Below are 14,482 nucleotides of genomic sequence, written 5' to 3'. Positions count from 1 at the left end.
ACTATCTCACGCGCTTAGTGGACTACTCTGGGTACGTTCTAACTGCCTATTTTCTTAGCTCCTTAGGCCAAATGGGTCAAAAATACCTGAAATTATCACCACAAAGCTTGTGTGGGTTGCAGTCAGCAATTTCAGGCTATATAATTTGGCCTGCACAGCCACGCACCACTAAACCACTTGTGTGGTGCAATCCGGACGCCGACGTCACAGAACCTGTAGTACATGGTGGAGAAATCTGAGAACGATGGGAAATTTTGTGCATTTCCCAGTTGACGTGTAAAGGCCTTATGGTAAACCTTTGTGGAAGGCTCTGTAATGTTTCTTTACTGCTGAGAGGACAGAAATGAATGTGCGTGTTAACACTGGCTACAAATGAACTCGACTGCACAGAGTATATTCAAATATTATCTCTCTGAGTTTTTACTTAGCCAAGTGTAGCGACTGTGCAGAACCGCAGGCAATGTAATTAGTCAGTCCATTTTGTTTCTGGCATGGCACTGGAGGTACTGTGTGATGTTGATGTAGCCTTCAGTAGCTTAGGATGGTTGCCAGACAAAAAATTAATCAGCACAGATTGGTGGCTTTGTTGAGAGGGGGAATTCTGGGCACATCAGGAGTAGCAGCCCGCTCTGATTCCCATAACACGTGGCACACCGGTAATTAAGTGCTAAGTACAAAGCAAACTGTTATGTAATAATATTATGATTCCCTATGATAGGTTATCCTATCCATTCCCTTGTTAGAAAAATATAATTAATACCAAAGGCAACAAATTTTAATCATTTCCTTTTTAAATCTCTGAAACTCTCGGATTATGAGAGATGGAAATGATGACACTTAGTTGCTTTCCGAAAACTCAGCTTTTGTTTCGTCTTTACTCGTCTTTGCGTAAGGTCTACGGAGGTGAATGAACTGCAGGCCTGCTGCACGTGAGCGTCGTAGTGGAGCGCCGTGGCTGTCCTCAGAGCTATTTTTACATAGCTGCAAATCCTCAATCCTAGTAGGGTAATAAGGAAGTAGGCTAGTGATGAAAATAAAGGAAAATAAATGCTGTTGAGGTTCATTATTGAAAGCCGTTGTGACAGAAGAGTTCTAATCCAGTTGGTTAGTGATGACTCCAGAGGATTTTAATACTGATATCTGGCCAGCTGTGAGCAATAGTCACATCGTTATTAAAGTAAATTGCATCGTAAATGTGAAGAATGACCATTTTTCTGTCATTTTCTTTACAACCCACCCCCAAACTTAAAAACCAGTTTTTATGCTATAAAGTACCTTTTAGAACATACATTTCTGGCAGGAATTCAGAAATGCAACAGCATTTCTAAAATATTCAGATTCAGATTCTGAGATGTATTCACGTTGTCAGAACGTTGAGATTCTCAGATGTATTCAGGAGTATTTAACAGTTCAAATGCCAGTGAGAATTCCTTCAGATTTGTTTTCAACTAAATATTCATTTAGCCAGTATTTAGAATTTTTTTTTCAAATGATTGTACTAGCCTTTGTTAGTAACATTTGTTCAAAATGTATCTGTCATTGAGGAGGCTGAGGCTATTTAGTTCTGGCGTTGGGTCAACCGCAGTGAATTATGGGATGTGGGTGCCCTGGTCTTTTGCACCGCGGAAGACGTTTAATGATTCCAAACACTGTCTCGTACTACCTCACATATCAAAGGGTTTTTAGGGTTTGGAGTGAAACCCTACAGGATGGTAGATCTGCAGGAACAGGGTTGGGCAGTCCAGCTCTAGATTTTCTCATAGGAGCAAAGTATGCCACTCAAATGTGTCAGCGGGGAAATTTTGTTGAAGTATATTACTGTGCAGTGGGTGATCGATACAGAATTCATTGTGAAGAATTTACTAATTTGGCAAATCTAGTGCTGGGGAATGGCATTATAAATGTATTTCAACGCCACTAACACTATCAGAACTTGTGAGAGAAAGATTGGCTGCCTACTAATGATGGGATGAGTTGAGTGTGAAGGAGGCTGACTGGAATAAAAACCTGTGGGCACTGTGGATGTGTGCGTAACCTACATCGTTCCCTCCAGTGGTCTCGAGAGATAGCATCTCTGTTTTTTTTTTAACATAAATGTTGTGACACAAACATGCTGAAATAGAACTGTGAGGCCGTGGGCGAGGTCTCGGTGTGTGTGGGTTGTGTGCAGGGGGATGTTTTCAGATGGAACTCTTGAACGTGAGTATAACCGATAGAGGAAGTGTTCTGAAGTGGTTTGTTGAACCGGCCCACGTTTTCCACCAGAGATGTTTCTAGAACAGCAGCCAAGGGGGCCGTCTCAGTGGTGTTTTTTACCGAGGCAAGTTCACTGCTCTCTTCGACTTTCATCTTCACCTAAAAGGCAATCGCAGAGATTTAATCTGCAGGAAATAATAAGGCTGAAGCTTCAGGCTTGGATCAAAAACAACTTTTGCCCGCTTAAATTCTTTCTGTTCACTGATGCATGCTTTTGAGTATTCAGAAAAGCAGACAGGGTTACCCTACTCTGTGCATGGGTGTTTGCGGGGCTGCTTTCCTCTACGCTTACTTACTGCTGATCCAGGAGCACTGCAGGCTAACATAACAGGCTATCACCATGTTACAGGCGGCAGTGCAGTATAATGGGTAAGAAACTGGTCTTGTAACCTGACGCTCTCAGATTTGATTCCCGGGTTGGGTGCTGTCATTGTGCCCTTGAGCAAGGTACTTCAGCACTGATTCAGTATAAATATGTATATGTATAAATGGATGCAATGTAAATGCTGTGTAAGTCGCTCTGGATAAGAATGTCTGCTAAATGCCTTTAATGTAATGAATGTTTTGTCAATATAATAACATTGCCACTACATGACACCAACATTCTGAGGACGTTTTGTGTTAGCTGGGATATACATGCCGGTCAGGCTCTTAACCTCCAGGTTCATCTTCTCATTGTCATTCTCTTACACTGTAAGACACTCTGGATAAAGGTGTCCGCTAACTGAATGTAATTTCTTGGCTGACTCATTTTGCTGTAAGTGGCGCTGGCCAGCCAGTAGGGGGCAACGTGACCAATGCTCCATTAGAGTAATGGGGCCACTGTGCTACAGTATAGCCGCTTTTCCACCGCATGGTACCGGCTCAACTCGACTCGACTCTACTCGACTTTGGTACCAGGTGCTTTGTTTTCCACTGCAGATAGTACCCCCGTCAATGTAGCTGGTCGTCATAGCGACGCCGCATGAAACTGCCGTTTCTGACCAATCAGTGGTCTGCAGTGTTTTCACGTCACCTTTTGGTATCGCCTCAGCTCGCTTGGAACCTCGACAGAGGTGATACCAAAAAAAAGTACCAGGTACCAGGTACTATCCACAACTTTTGCCCAATGGAAAACCAAAAAAGGTAGAGTAAAGTTGAGTTGAGCCGGGACCATGCGGTGGAAAGGCGGCTTATGAGAGAGCCTTCTGCATGGGGTGTCAAACCAAGGTCCTGATTAATGACATTAAAGTACCCTTGACTGTTATTGTAAAAGATGGGAGGTTTTCCAGTTAGTCTGTCTCAGCTCTCAGTTCATCTACTGGTCCTTCAGTAGAACTGCAAAAATGAATCTTTCCCTGCCCATCTTATGACATTGAGGATGATGATGCTGATGATGATGATTTTTCATGTTATAAATTCATGTCAATCACATTGCTAGTGTTACTACTTATATTCCCTGTTCAGTCCTGAATAATTGTCTGTTACAAAGAGCTGAAAAACTTTCTGAACGAATCGGTGCTCTTACTCCTGAAGAGGACGAGCTGATTATGAATCATGAGGAAAAAACGAAATCTGCTTGTGGTTGAGCAGCACCCCCTGCTGGACACTTTCTGAAAAGCTGGAAAATTCAGTTAATCGATAAGACCTCTCTTTTCAATGTTGTGAATTTGATACTTGTTTCAGTTTAATAATCTATATATTAAATATATTTAATGATATGCATACTTATTTGAAAATTGTAATTCATGAGAAGAATTCCAGATGCATGATTTTAGAGTTTTATGCAGTAATTTAACAAATGACTGCATGTTTCCTAGAAGCACACCTCAGAACATTAAATTGCTAAATTTAGTGAATATATCTTCTCTTGTAGTCGAGAGAAATATTTTTGATTGAAAATTCTTCGATTATTGTTTTTTTCATTCGGTGGTGATGATTCCCTTTATGTCCAGCAGGTGCCAGTGTCGTAGCTTTTATTGCATTCCCATCAGGTTCAAATTCCTAGCTGCTTTCATTCAGTGGCAAAAGAGGACTATTTTAAGAACAGACACTGAAAATCTTTCATGACCAAAATATGTGATTACACACAGCATTCTGTGCAGTTTAGCCTAGTGAATGTTTAATTCCATTTCATGTTAAATAAAAATGCATTACTTTAACCATATATTTTTTAAAATATAATTTTAATTATAATTTCAATTTAAAAATTCAAGCCTTTCACCAATGGATTTTACCCTTTCTTTGAGTTTTGCTGAAACGTGTTTTCCTCAAGATAGGGCTGAGCCTCTATTTCCCAATGAAATAAGGTACACTGCTTTTACTAGATTAGGGAAACGAGTCTTTGCCCTTGCTTTTTGAAGCTGGTTTTCCACTCCTAGCCCCTGACAGGCACAGCCACCAGAATGATTAGATTTGATAAACGCTTGTGTTTGTGCGGGAAATCGGGAACAAGCCTGCAGTAAAGGACATGAACGCGAACTTTCTGTTGCGTGTGTATGTGCGTGCGTGCGTGCCAGTTTTAGGTGGGGACGGGGCGGGTGTGGGAAGGTCAAAGGGTCAGAAGGGAGCGCGTAATGCCGCTTCGGTCCAGCCATAACCCCGTGTTGACTGGGGCCCGGCCGTAAAGCCATCGATTCCCCGTCCCCTTGCCCGGGGTCCGTAAATTACCTAAACAGGCTTTTGCATTACGCCTCATAAATTTGCCCCAAGATGTGTCAGAAGGTAATGAAGCGGTTTTCTAATCTTCGGGCCCCCGGCTTGTCAGCAGATTATGGACGGCGTGCGGGGGGTGGGGGGGAGAGGGGAAGCGGAGACGCGGTTTAAAAATGCGAGCTTAGCAACCGGACGAACTCGCGCATGCCTCGATCGCAGCCGGCTCTGCACACGTGTGTGCTTTAGGAAAACACACACAGTCGCTTGTTTTTCCCGAAAAGAAAACGTCCTCCTTAAACGGCTCCGTTTCACGTGAGCGTGAGGTTCGAGGCGTGGGTCGAGTGGGTCTGTCTGGTGATTCTGTCTTGGCTTTTGATAGCCAGACTGGTGTGCAGACATGATCTTAGGCATAAAATAATAAGTAAAATAATGTAAGCTTTTTGTTTATGGATTTTTATCTGGCACTTTGTTTTTAACCTTTGGGGAGCTGCAACAGTTCTGAGCTCCTGTTAAAATGAATCACCTGAATTCCAGTTACATTCTTCAGGGTTTTTTTTTCAGGGAAATAGTTTCTGAATCATCGCACTCAGCCGTCTCTGCTTCCCCAGCTGCGTTTTGCCTCTGTTTGCGTCAGGGCGGGGAGACTCGGGGTGACGCAGCCGATGCTTACTCACACCCCTTTTGTGAGGCTTCCCTGAAGCCGACGGGACGGCCGCGAGTTTCGGGAAGACGCGCTCCCGTCGTGCCCGAACGCGCGGAGACGGATGGGGTGGGAGCGGAGCGGAACGCTGGGAGTGTGCTGCGGGTGTCGGGTTCCGTGGGAAAGGCCCGCTCCTCCGGCTCTGATTTACTGTGTGATGTCACCCAGACCAGAGGAATGTGCGAGTCTGCTAACAAGCGAACCCCGCACTGCGCTCCTGTGGACCGGGGGGGTCTGACTGGGGGGGGGGGGGGGTCGAGGTGGGAGGCCTGTGTGTCTGTGTGTGTGTGTGAGCGACTGTGTGTGCGTGTGTGTGTGCCTGTGTGTGTAGGGCCATGTGTTTTTTGTTTTTTTATCTGATAATTGTATTGCATGTTGGTTTTACCAAGAAATAGACAGATTCCCTTTTCTTTTGAGGCTGTCGGGGGGGCATGGTGGTTTGTAAATTATTCATGGTGATAGTTTCAGGCACGTATAAAACCACCCCCAACCCCCACATTCCACAGTTGAGTCATAAGCAGGTTGTAGCAGTGATGTGTAAATCCAATTAAGGCATTCTGAGAGCCAGGTGTTCTTTAAACACTTCTTCCCCCCCCCCCCCCCCCAGAGGAGACAACGGGGCGAAGCGTATTTTTCAGATTTCGGTTCCAGTCAGGCTAAACCCACTCGAGCAGGACGCACGTACACTGTGCAGCTGAACATTCCTTTCCTGGGTCAGGAGACGGGAGTCTGGTTCATAAACACAGAGAGAGAAGTCCCAGGCCCCTGCATGCTTTCCCTGACCTTTGACCTTTGACCCCCCCTGCATCCCTCTCGCCGCTGGTGCGCTGAGAGTTTCTGCTCAAGGGGTCGAGGCCCCCCGCGACCCCCTCCCGCGACCTCTTGAAGGTCGACGCCCCGGCGTCAGAGGACGGGAACGCGGAGGAGCCCCACGGCGAAGGACGCCGCGCCCCGCCCCCCACCCCCCCCCCCCCTCGCTTACACCGAGGTATGCGAGACCGCTGACCTCTGGTGACCTTTCCCGCCCGCTCCGCTTCCATTTAAGGCTCGCTCTGCTCTCCCAGCAATACCGCCAGGGCTTCTACGCACGGGCGGGGGTGGGGGGTGGGGGTGGGGCTAATCGAGGCTTCGGCACAGGCTCCGACCTCGGACCTGACCCACTGCTGCGTCCCGTGGTCCGAACGGAATGGTGGAATGGCGGTCGAATTGACCCGGTCCCGCCTGCTCTCTCTCTCTCTCTCTCTCTCTCTCTCCTTCTCTTCTCGTGTTACTGTCAGGTTCTCCAGGCCGGTGCGCTTTCGGAGAGCCTCCCAAAGACCCGAGGAGACCTCCTGAGTCTTCGCGACGCTGGGAAGGAGCGTAGCACAGTGGGTAAGGAACTGGGCTTGTAACCGAAAGGTCGCAGGTTCGATTCCCGGGTAAGGACACTGCCGTTGTACCCTTGAGCAAGGTACTTAACCGGAATTGCTTCAGTATATATCCAGCTGTATAAATGGATACGATGTAAAATGCAAAAAGTTGTGTAAGTCGCTCTGGATAAGAGCGTCTGCTAAATGCCTGTAATGTAATGGAAGGGGGCCGTCCGCTCAGCGCAGACGCCGCAGACGCCGCAGACGCCGAGCTCGCTCGCTCGTTCACACGCCCCTCCACTTTAAGAACCCTGCCCGGGGCGGTTGGACCCCATATGACCTTGTTGCTAAGGTGCTGTCAGTCCTCCTTACGTCTGACGGTCCTCCTTAAGACGGCTCTCAGCTCCTTTGTAGTTGTCTTCATATGTGGTCCCACGTAGTTTCCGGCTTGGCTTCGTTCATTCATATAGTTTATTTTGGTAGGGACAATGCAAGTCAGCATAGCACCACTTTAACTCGTTACAAACAAAGTTGATGTAACTGATGTACCGCATACAGAGATTAGAGCTATTGCTAATCCTCCCCAAATTTGAGTAAAACATTTGAGCTTTCTTGATCGGTCTTCTTTGTGCACACCTATACATTGTGGTTCCAGCTGGGGGGGGGGGTGGTACCAGCTGTCCCCCATTATCTTTTGAGCAGTAGTTTTAAGCTTGGGTGTTTAGGACTCCACATGTAAGCCCGAGGTGGGTTTGGGAGAGGAGTAGGTTCCACGTAACCGGCAGTGCGCTAACACTCGATGTAACAATATATTCCTTACCTGAGGGGTAATTCCAAGCTCTCTTACTAAGTTTTCCCAAATACATGCCCCCCTTCCCCCAACCCCTTTACAGAGACAGCATTAGTGAGGCCTGTCTTCGCCTGGTGCTCCTTCCATCGCCGTGTACACCTCTGTAGACCTGTGGCCTCCTGGCTCTTTATTTTCTCATTAACTCATCCCCAGGTGATGTGATTTTAGAGAGCGCTCTTCACAAACAGGACGGAGTGTAGCACAGTGGGTAAGGAACTGGGCTTGTAACCGAAAGGTTGTAGGTTCGATTCCCCGGTAGGGACACTGCCGTTGTACCCTTGAGCAAGGTACTTTACTGGAATTGCTTCAGTATATATCCAGCTGTATAAATGGATACAATGTAAAATGCTATGTAAAAGTTGTGTGAGTCGCTTTGGATAAGAGCGTCTGCTAAATGCCTGTAATGTAAAACAAGCTTTTTCAGTGTGTTTCTAATGGAACGTCTTCATCTGCTCAATATCTGTCTGTGTTTTCGGTGCTGTCCCACGCTCTGGGAGCATGTGGTGAGAAGGTCTCACGCCTCCACTCGTTACTCAGAAGGACAGAGGGCTGGGACAGCTGACATTGACCCTCTCTCTCTCTCTCTGCAAGATATGACCTGTAGACAGGTAGCCGTTTCCTGTGGAGTATTTGATTGTAGCTTTTATACGACGGACACGGCTGTAGTCACTGCATTTTCACTTATCGCTAGTTTCATGCCTGACCCTCCCATTTCAAGATAACCATCTAGACAACAAAACGAGTGTTAAATATTGGTTGGCGAAAACATTTAGCAACACAACATTGTGGCTTAGACACATTTAGTTCTGAATTAGCTGCTAAGATGTGACATTTTTCATTTTTGTCGAGCTGGTAGAGAACTTGACTGAAGCGACAAAACGAATGGAAATGAGGTTTTGGCCGGACCGCAGCCGCACGTTGGAACAAATGTGCAGTTGTTATGCCTTTGCGTTTTGTTTCAGGGTTGCTGTGCGTCGTAAGGGCCAGCAGTGGTCCTTGCTGCTGGCACTGGTGCTAATGAAAGTGTGGGCGCTGTCAGGGAATGACTGGGTTTTTTGTGATTGTAGTCATACTGGTGTTTCAGCAGGTGCAAGTGTGGAGGTCCAGCAGTTAAAAAAAATAAATAAATAAAGACTCTGCCCTACCCCCATACCCCCAATTCCACCCCCCCCTACCCCCCCCAAACCCAACACATCCGCCCTTTTCACCACGGCCAGTTTTTGGGAAACCCCCGTACAGGCCAGCTGTATCTTCTCCCCTGCCCCATTCTGGAACAGAGGCGCTGTTGTGAGAGGCATTGGGGGGCAGGGGTGTATGTGTGCCTCCCTGAGACGTAGAGTCCTTTCAGCACAACAGCCCCTACAATTGGACCGGAACCCCCCACCCCCCAAATTGATCTCCCTCTGTAAACGCAAATGCAAATTTGCATGTGCTCCCCTGCCTTTGAGATCTTAACTCATGATCGTGATTGTGATGACCTGGTGGTTTATTTGCAGTGTGAATATCAAGAATTGTGTGGGTGAGTTCTGATGAAGATGAGCGGATTTCTGACCTTGCCCGCAGTTTTGCTGCCTGATTGTGACGGCTGATGTGATTGTGAGACGGAATGAAACGTGTCAGACAACCAGGAGATGGCAGAAGCGGGGGTAATGGGACGAGGCGATCGGGGTGGGGGTGGGGGGGGGGGGGGTGTATGCTCAGCACCTGGATCAGCCTGACCTGGACGCAATGGGGCAGAGAGCCTGTTGTCTCTGAGAATGACAGTCAGAGATGCCTTCCTAATGTGAGCGTTTGCCCTTCAGCCGCGGACGTAATGTTGATAGGCCCCTCACCAGCATGCGACTGCTGTCTGCGCTCTCTCTGCTCCCCTGCCTCGTTTCTGGTGCAGAATGCTAAATGCCACGATAGGAAGCCAGAGAGAAAAAGAGTATTTGCTAACCGTCGTAATGTTTAGTATTCTGATGTGTTAAATTCTTTTTTTTTCCCACGTATTTGCAGTAGAATATTAAAAAAAAAAACAGTGTGAAAAGTCACAGCCAAGGGGAGCTCACCTCAAACAGGAAACGGCATTCTTTTCACCATTGTGATGTCACAGTGCATTGTGCGCCGCCTTTGATCTGGCAGTTGTTCTGCTTGTGTTGGCCCCTGAGCGACCTTTGACCCCCCCCCCCCCTTGTGACCTCGAGGCAGGGTACAGCCCTTTCATCCTCCGCAGGTCTGGAGATGCAGCTGCTAATTACTGGAGGTGTGCTCCGCGCCGGAGCCAGGAAGGCTCGCTCTAACTCGCTTCCTCTCCAAGGGGTCAGAGCCGAGGCAAATCTGAGCGAACAGAGAGAGAAGTCTTTTTAAGACGGGAAGAATCACTGGAGCGCGCCCAGGCTGTCCGTAAAGCCGCAGAACGCGGGGCCAAGTGAAATCATTGCTGGTGTTTTATGATGCCATTCGTATTTATTAGCCCTCTTTTATATTAATCGCACATAGTAATCAGTCTGGCGAATTTAAAGATGAGATTTCGTTTCAGCCCAACGTCAAGATGAAGAAAAAACTTTGGCAAGATGAGCCTTCCCTTTTACGGCTCAAAAAACCCTTGAACTGCTTCAGTTTTTGATTTGAGGCCTACATAACGAGTCACATGCTTAACAATGATGATTTTAAAAAAGACATTTTCACTTGATGTACTGCATAGGATACGCACATGTATAAATGTTGGATCCCAGTATTGGGCCTGTATCCCATAATGTTAGCATCAAGCTGATGGCAGCAAATTCATTTCGAGAAATTGTTGCCCATTATGGTTGCAATATTAATATGTACATCCCTTTTTCGTTACTTGTGCTGATTATATACGTATATCACATTTCATGAGTGAAGTGTGAGACTTCACACGCACTTTTCACTTCCTGTAACACACATCCCTAACACACACACAGCTTCTAATGCTTTGATTCATTTGATCTTTTTTGTTGTTGTTGTCTCGGCTCCTTGCTCACTAAGTCATTGCGATTCTTTATATGTTACCAGATTCCTACACGTATATCATTCCACGTTCGCTCATATTAGCGTTATCGCTTCGCCGTTTGTATACAGTTTGTCAATGTTGGTTTATATGAGGGTTTGACTTGCGCATACGGTAACGGACCCTTCACGCACACAGAGGAAGACTTCAAAGGCAGCCTTTTCAAGACGAGTCTCTGTTGTGGTATTCTAGTGGGGAAAAGGATGCGCTTCTTGAAGTTGTTTTTAATGCGACGTGAACAGAGCCTCTCTGTGGCGTCTCCGGTGTTCCGCTGCGTGTTTCTTACATCACAGGCTCGTGTCTGAATGGAGTTCTGCATACTGATCAGGGATTAGGGTCTGAATACACTCGAGCCTGAAAGAACACCTTTCTGAAGCTCAGGTAGGTATAATTATACTATTATAGATGGCTTAAGACATAAACCATTAGGGATACGGGCATATATATTTTTAGATATTGTACATTGTGGCAAATTAATACTCAGACTTATGCATAATGTTTCTGCATCATGTCACTGTAAGCAAATATGAAAAGGTACTTGATACTCTAGGGTGGGATTAAAATTGAACATTGATGTTTCAATTTTGTCGCAGAAAAATAGGGCCGCTAATCCTTTTGTGCCCTATTTCTGTCTCAGCTGGAGTCCTATTGTTTAAAACAAAAAAAGAAAATTTCCCCCGGTGCATAAACATCTCCAAAACTCCATTTACCTAAAGAAAAAAAAAAGTAGGACAAATTCGCCCTAAACCGACCGCAACATCGCGTGCGCCCCTCCGATTGGATGCCAGCCTTGCGAATTCCCACGATGCCTTGTGTAATTAAATTTACAAACTGCCCGCGATTACTGCAGTGTTCTCTGCCACCTTTCCAAAAGGAAAGCGTCATTTACGCCATGCACGTGTTTTAATAGGATCGCAAAATAAACCAGTTTTCTGGTCATCAATTACCCATTCTTCTCTAGCAGACTGAATTATTGAATTGGCGGAGAAAAGAGATTAGCGAGGCTAACACGTGGAAATCCTACTGAATGCCGCAATCTAAAGTTGGGTCGTCTTTTTGTTTCTATGACGTATATGGCTTTATAACTCTCAAATCCCCTAACTCCAGCTTTCGGGGGTTATTCGTGAGCCCCGAGACAGTTTAATAAACCGCACTACGCAAGTCGACCGTCTGAAATAACATAACGTAAGACGAGAACAGGCCATTCAGCCCAACACTGCTCGTCTGTTCCTACCACTAAACTGTACTTAATGCATGAAATGCTTTACTTTGCTTACACAGCCATTCACAATAGACAATTATGATATGTCTGCAATACATCATTAGGCTCTACATTCTTCTTTGTCCAGGCCCAATTAATTTGGCTTGTCCTTAACGCAGAGCAAGATCTGATTTCAATCACTTCATTCCCCCTCTCTGTAGAACAGATACCAAACTGAAAACCAGATTGTATGAGCTGGGCCAAGGCCATGTTTTGTCTTGTCTTATTGTCCCCAACATCCCCCCCCATCCCCGTATACATACAAATGAAATAAAATAAATAAATGTTGAACTCCACAGGGCTTATTGTTTCATTCAGAATGTAAAAGAAAAAAAAAAGACTTGAAACTTATTTAAATGCTAGGAGGAGGCCAGGAGAAAGCTTGTGTGGTTAGGTGTCAGTTCGCTCCACTGAGCCAAACTAAGCGCTCCTTCTGACAGGAGGCATTCTGGGAGGAGAAAAAAAAACGGGAGGACTCTGGATTTCTGGGCTCACCGGCCGAGGCGAAGCGGCGGTTTCTCCTGCCGCGTTGCCCACGGAGACGCGGCGGCGGCGTGCGGAGAGAGAATAGACGCAGTCCCTTCCTGGGTCCGGCAGTGCTGTCTCTCTGCTCCGGCTGTCAGGCGCGGTGAGGGGAGGCAGTTCTGAAGTGGAAAAATCAGTTTTTCCTCAAGGTCTAGCAAAAAGGTCAGGGGATGTGTCAGTGGACAAATTACTCACCCTCCCCTCCCCCCCCCCTCACATACGCCCCCGCCAGCACCGGGCAACAGAACAGGGAAGATAAAACATGGCGGTGGGGGGGGTAGTGGGAGAGGGGAGGAAGAAGGGATGATGACATTGTCTTCTTGAAGACCCCAGATCGTTTCGTCACCCGCCACCCTCCCCCTCTCCGGATCCGTGGCGGGGCCCTGGATTTCCGTCGCCGTTTCCGCGCCGACGCTCCGGGCCGCCGCGGGCCCGAGTCCCGCCTCCGCCCGCGGCCGTCGGAGTTATCAATCGTGCGCCCGCCGCGCGCTCCTCAAGGTCGAAACGCCGTCGTGCGAATCCATCAGAGACCGGCCTCATTATTGGGCAACAACAGACGTGTCTGCAATAACCTAATTATTCCCGGCAAGTTTCAGATAAAAAGGCCTCATTGCCTCCTCCCCTTAGCGGAGTAATTTAAAAAGGAATTAGATTTCCCCAAATACTTCTCAGCTGGCTCCTGCGCACTGTTAATTGGGTATTTCCAGCATTGTGGGATAGCTTTTTTATTTTTTTCCCCTCCTCGCCTTCTCCCTGCAAATTCCATAAGTGGCTTTTTAAATTAAACATGTAGAAATGAGTCACGCCATGCATGTTATCCTCCAGATTCCCCCCTCCCCCACTCCCCCCCCCCCACTTAAATATTTCATAACCGTTTGAATGGCGTTGATCGATATGAGCGGGGGGGGGGATTCGGGGTTGGGGAAGGACATTGTGGAGCGTAATACGCAGTGAAATTGCAGTTGCGCCTCTTGTCTGGCGGGCTGATTTTAAGGTCGTCCACGCAGCGGGGAAAGGGCGCGTGGGTGTTTTTAGCGCCCTCGGGGGGAACGCCGTGTTTTCTCCTCGCCGCGCCGGGCTCACGCCGGGCCGGGGACTTTCGCGCCTCGCGGACGCTTCGCGGAATCCTGCGAGGTGTGGATCCTAGGGAACGGGTATTCGATGACACGTTCTGAGCGAAGAACTTTGCTCCGGGCTCAGCGGGTGCAAATGTAAGCTTTGAACCTGCAGCCTCCTGGTCACTGGAGTCACAGCTCTGGACATCCTGCCACCGAACATAGGTTTGGTTAATTTCCTTGACTTGTGAATGTTTATTCTGTAAAATAACATTAAAACCATGACTGGATATGTATCGCCATGAGGGGTCTTCAAGAATCAGGACGGATCCTCCGGGAACTGCATCCTGGGATGATACAAAGAATGTTCATACATCACACCATCAAATCATTATGGGCACAAGTGGCAGTGGGTAGAGCTTTCACCTCACAGCAACAAGGTCCTGGGTTTGAATTTGCTCTGCGACAGATTGGTGACCTGTCCAGGGTGTATTCCTGCTTCTTGCCAATTGCATGCTGGGATAGGCTCCAGACCAGGAATAAGCAGGTTAAATTATGCATGGATGGGTTATGAGCGCATGGCCGCATACTAACTCTTTGTTTTCACTTAGTAAGCAGTCCTCTTAACAAATGAAAATAAAAGAGAGGAAAGTAAATCTGTTAAACAGAAGCTGAAGGGGACGAACAGTGCACTGGATTAGTTGGGGCTTGTGACCTAACTGGTCCAGGTTCCTGGTGAGATACTGCTGTTGTGTCCTTCTGAGGGGTACTTAACCTGAGCCGTTTCAGTGAGCATCCAGCTGTATGTGTGAAAACCATGAGCCAGAATAGCACAG

Source organism: Anguilla rostrata, chromosome 12, assembly GCF_018555375.3.
Source record: "Anguilla rostrata isolate EN2019 chromosome 12, ASM1855537v3, whole genome shotgun sequence".
Lineage (NCBI taxonomy): Eukaryota > Metazoa > Chordata > Actinopteri > Anguilliformes > Anguillidae > Anguilla > Anguilla rostrata.
The sequence above is the reverse complement of the archived record's forward strand: the minus strand, read 5'-3'. Positions refer to the sequence as shown.